Consider the following 5,793-nt stretch of genomic DNA (forward strand, 5'->3'; position numbering starts at 1 on the left):
CTAGCAAAATTCTAGTGTTGGAAATGACAAATTATGGAAATCGTATAATAATACAAATGGCACTTTTTTACCTAACGTCCAAGGCACCCTGAATTCTAGCTACGGCTTGTGCAACACCGTTTATCGTCACCCTACCTTAGGCTACAACTTTTTAATTTTTACAGCCTATGCCTACACGTGAGTGGAGTAACTCCTTCTGTTTACATGTTTACATAATTTCATGTAATACATGAGTGAAAAGCAAGGCAAAAAGCAAAAACACTTACAATAGCACTCACTGTAACAGGCTATTAGATTCTGCACACCAGAATACGAGAATACCTATTATCCTAATTTAATAAATAATGATATACATTCCTAAATAAAATATTGCTAAAACTTAATTGAAGTTAATTGGTGAGAATCTTACACGAGTGATCTTTGGATTTAAAAGGTTAATATTAACTTCCTACGCGGTTATCAATAACATTTATGTTCTAAGAATACATTGTATACCGTAAGAATAATAACGTCTTTTTATTTGATTGATAAGAGAGGATTTTGTTGCTGAGCTGTAAGAAAGTAAATAGTAAATATATGTATATATATATATATATATATATATATATATATATATATATATATATATATATATATATATATATATATATACATATATATATATATATATATATATATATATATATATATATATATATATATATATATATATATATAAATATATATTTATATATATAATATATATATATATATATATATATATATATATATATATATATATATATATATATATATATATATTTGTGTGTGTGTGTGTGTGTATATTGAAGTATATTGAATCCCTCTTCTTCAAACCCTTATCCACACCCGATCATATAAACGCGGTGTTATCTTGATCATTAACACATGAAGGAAAGGTGATCAGCCTCCGCTTCAGGTACCACTCCAGGGTTATTAATATTGAATAAATATCAGAGTAAAAAAATCACTTATATTTACTTGACCCCCCCCCCCCTGGGAATCGACCCCGGGACCTCCAGAACGGTAGCCGAGCGTGCTGACCAATGAACAACGGAGGCGGACTATTTGATTTTACATATATTATTTTTAGCAAAAATATTTACAGTGTTGTATGAAAATAATTGAATAGCTCGAAATAGATACGATAATTCCGCAGACACAATTGATTTTAATGTTTCTATCTAAATGTCGAAACTTCAATAAAAAGGTCATTTATGTAATACCAGTACATTAGTGGTAATCTTGAAATTCCAATGCTCAGAAATATTGACCATCTACGTTTTATTTTTTCCTTCTTTATCTTTGTTTATTCCGGTACAAGTTGAAAAACATGTTTATTTTGTTTACTATTTGAAAGAATCGTGAAATAGTTCAACATCCATAATAACATTTTAATGGCATTGATAATAATGAACTGATATATTATTGAATTATGCTCTTTGATTTTTCAGAATGTCAACGTAAATAACTTATATCTAGAATGCACTATGTGCAAGTAGTATTATTGGTGCATTCGTCTCTATGCATGATATGGTACGGTGGTATTTGGAATTCCTGTGGCATACGTGACCAGTCGTCTTCATAGATTTGGGTCCAGACTGTGGTTCGCAGAGTCAAGGAAGGCATGTTGCCTTCGAATGTTCGTTGAAAATAACTTCAAAATGTAGATTTAAAAAAATGTTCATATCGCTCACTCCTTTCAAGAACGTCGTATAAAATATTTTAAAAAACTTGATTTTTCAGGAGAACGTTTTTAAAGTTTAAAAATAAATACAATGTATTAAAAATAAATATCAAGCGACTTATTGAACTTTTTAGTGTGCAACAGATCTTTTTCGGTAAAACGTGAAGGTTTTTTCTCCATTTGAAAAATATTTAGTATATTTAAAAAATAATTAAACAACACCTATTCTTCAAAATGCAAAAACAATACTTTCTGCCCTGTAGCGGGTATATATTAAGTTAAAAATATGTTTTTTTTGCTGGGATATAGTACATTTTCTGAGCATTCCGAAAACACGCACAACTGAAAAATGACGATTTCTGATTTATGACGTTCTTGAAATGACTGAGCGAATATCATCAGATTGTTCATATTAATGATACCTTCTTTACAGCACGTTCTTTACGAATACTTAAATGTAGGAATTCATTTTAAAGAGAGCCAAAAAGAGTTTTATTTTAATATTTCGTTTGTTTAAATTAGCCAGGCGCCGTGGCGTAGTTGGGTAGACGTTCGATTCTCGCCAATTGAAAAATAAATTCAAGAAAGTTTTATTTTCAATTGGTCTGGGTTTTTGAGATGTGTTTTTCAAATTTACCTTCCCTTTGCTTACTATCCTACCTGCAGACAAGCTTCTAAAAAGTTTGTGGATTATTTACTTAAAAATTAAATTTACAAATAAAATATCAAAAAAGGGGCCAACGGCACGCGGTGTTCCCAAGCGGTCACCCATCCAAGTACTGACCGCGCCCAATGGTGCTTAACTTCGGTGATCGGACGAGAACCGGTGCATTCAACATGGTATGGTCGTTGGCAATTGGTTTAAGAAAATAGCTCAATATGTTAATATTTTTAAAATGCTGCATTTTGTGTTTCTTGCTACTTCTTCATCGTCATCATCCTGGACTGGATCTCACCACTCTTCGCAAAGGAGAAAATGTCTTAATGTTTAAATGTTTAAAACGCAATGCATAATAAAAATAACATTTAGGATCTTTTTACGGAGTGTGTGGAAGTTTTTGGTAAGGGAATGTAATTAATTATGAGTATTTTAATGTTTTAGAATTTAATAAACCCTGATGATGACAAGGTTCTTTTCGAAACCGGTAGGTTAAAGTGTACTTATCATAAAAAAGTGGTTAAAACAAAGTTATTTAATTTTATAAAGATTATAATTTATTTTACCCCCCTTGGGAATCGAACCCAGGACCTCCGGAACGGTAGCCGAGCGTGCTGACCATTACACTACGGAGGCGGTATTTGTGATTTTTTCACTGTCATATTTATTCAATATTACCCTGGACTGGTACCTGAAGCGGAGGGCTGATCACCTTTCCTTCATGTGTAAACGATCAAGATAACACTGCGTTTATATGACGCAGTGCCCTATGCACCATTGGGGTGCGGATAAGGGTATTATTATTATTATTATTATAAAATGTGCCACAAAGTATTTGCGAAAAACATTCAAGAAAAGAAAATCTCTTTAATATCTCTAATCTGATCATCTCCTGAACCCCATGAAGCCACATTCATTTACTTTTGCCAAAACATTGCAATTTCCAAAAAAAAAAACAGCGGACTATAATGTTCACGACGAAGAAGGAAAATTTTGTATAAGGGCGGCAGTATTTCTTCGTACGAAAGTAATAAAAAAAGCTGCAAAATAATACTATCAAATGCATATAAAAAATCTGTCATGATAATCGACGGCCCCTACGTAAAGTAATCTATCTGCAAATCTGTTACTTTACAGGAGAGAGCTTAGAAGATTTTTTCAACGTATTTTTTTTTATTAATTAACGGTTTTATCCAAAATTCTAAACTAGCATTAAACATTCAAAAACATGTAAAATAATGTATTCAATCGTTTTAAAACATTATGCCTTGCCAAAATTAAGTAGTTAGCGTTTTAGGAGTTCAGTTCATTTCGAAAATTCGATGTAGATAGCGTCTTATACGCCTGAAAGCTAGGCGTAATTCATTTTATATACTTTGTTTCTTTGTTTATATTTGTAGATAACGGTCAATTGATAACATACACCTCATATCTCAAAATTGTTAAAAATGTAGTTAGAGCACTTTACGTAGGGCACGTCGATGTGATATGTATATTTTTATTATTCAGCATTTATATTTCAAAACGGATATTCCTTCCGATGACAAGAGATTACTGTCATAACAGATTATTTGTCATGCTATAAAGAATATCAGTGACTCAACTCTTTACGGCCAGGGCTAATAATAATAATAATAATCTTGGATGATTTATATAGCGCCATTTTCGTAAAAAACTACCTCAAGGGCGCTTATACAGGTATGGAATATGATATGAAAATGATAATGAGAGAAAATTTAAAAAATATATAAGAAATATATAAGGGCTCCCAAAAAGCCTGTCGAAAACCGGATACCGATTTTTCGTACATAAATGATTTTAACTATTTGATTAAGAAATTATGGAAACTTTAAAAATTCATACTTGAGTCTTATGCGCCCTTTAGGTAGTATTTTACGAAAATGGCGCTATATAAATTATTCAAATTTATTATTATCGCCGTCGCTTGGCTTAGGAACTAATTAATTAATTTTGTACTTTATTAATATTTTTTGAGAACGAAATTTTTTAAAAGTAAATGTAAAAATATTCGTAAAAAGGGCTAACCGGTAGCCGGTTTTTGGTTCAATATTTTGAATCTGTTTTAATTTTTAATATTGGAAACCCTACCCCGTGTCATTGCCGATAGTAACAATACAATACATAGGTTTTTTTACTATACCGGTCTCGAGTTATGCATCATTATTTATAGCAACCGGTATATACATAGATAAGATGATAAAATGATGGTAACAAATCAATAATCCAAATATAGAAGACTATTTTTTTAAATGTAAAAATATATTATATGAAATATAAATTAAACCGCTATTTGCAGTTTACAGTATTAAAATAATAGGGATCGAATTTAATTGTGAAGGAGATCGCATCATAGTATTTTCATATATTTATTTCACCGTAAACCCATTTCTTACAAAAAGTGAAAACAGGGTTTTTTTTAAAACAAAAAGGTCCTGGAACTCACTTCACGTCAAGCTTATTACAAAATAAAATATATTAAAATATCATTTAAATATTCATGACAATACCATATTTTATCATATTGACAAATTATATAAATATAGATTCATTATATTCAATTACATAAATATAGTTTCGTCTAAAAAAAAACGTGAAAAAAGGTGCTGGAACACCGTTTTACTGCGTTACATGGAAGAAAAGCCCTGGGTGTATGTATGTACCTACCGGGGTGTATTTATATAACAATATTTAAAAAAAATTACATTGTCATGAATCAAATTTCATTATTCTCCGTGCAAATTGCCATCCCCTTCAATCGATCTCGGTACATTGTACTCGGTACTATGAGAAAAAAAAATATGTCAAAAGGATCACTTTCTCCATCACCACATTTTTCTTTCTTTCTATCTTCCCTTGCACGATAGTCTGAAGGAACTCATACTAGGTGGATTTCTGTAATGCGGCGTTTTATATAGTCCTTGGGAGATCTCTCCTTTGTAAAGCATTTCCATTATACACGTATGTACTAACGATATCAATAACTATGAAACGTGTGTACATCATAGAAACACAATTTATAAAAAAAAATACTTATAGACCTAGGGGAGGTCATAAACGAAAACTAGTTTTTAACACTATGTACATATATGATACAAGCAACGCGTCTATTTAGTACTATATTCGAGTCAACTCTGATGGAGTTAGGCCACACCGTTATGTAATTTACGATCGAAATAAAATGTTCCATAAGTACCACGAAATCAAATTACTTTCAGCCACGTGTAGCAAAGAGTAAGGTATCAGGAGAGCAGAAAACGCAAAAGGTTCCGCGGTCGCTGGTCGCTGGCTCTATCTCAGCTGTTCACACCTCCCCCGCCCCTCTGTCGCCCGCGCCTCAGCACCGTGTGGTTCTACGTCACGCGCCAAACTTATCTATACCTACCTCGAACTCCACGCTCGCCGAACACTT

The 5,793-nt window shown here is 31.9% G+C and overlaps 1 non-coding gene across 1 annotated transcript; it reads right to left on the bottom strand.

Moving 5' to 3' along the window:
• Positions 1 to 2,440: 2,440 nt before the first annotated feature.
• On the bottom strand, positions 2,441 to 2,559 carry LOC148303561 (5S ribosomal RNA). The gene has a single exon (XR_015838470.1). It is a non-coding gene; the product is annotated as a 5S ribosomal RNA (ribosomal RNA).
• Between the last annotated feature and the right edge of the window lie 3,234 nt (positions 2,560 to 5,793).

Source organism: Brachycentrus maculatus, unplaced genomic scaffold (genome assembly GCF_059751285.1).
Source record: "Brachycentrus maculatus isolate JH-2025_06_01 unplaced genomic scaffold, ASM5975128v1 h1tg000362l, whole genome shotgun sequence".
In the NCBI taxonomy this organism is placed as follows: domain Eukaryota; kingdom Metazoa; phylum Arthropoda; class Insecta; order Trichoptera; family Brachycentridae; genus Brachycentrus; species Brachycentrus maculatus.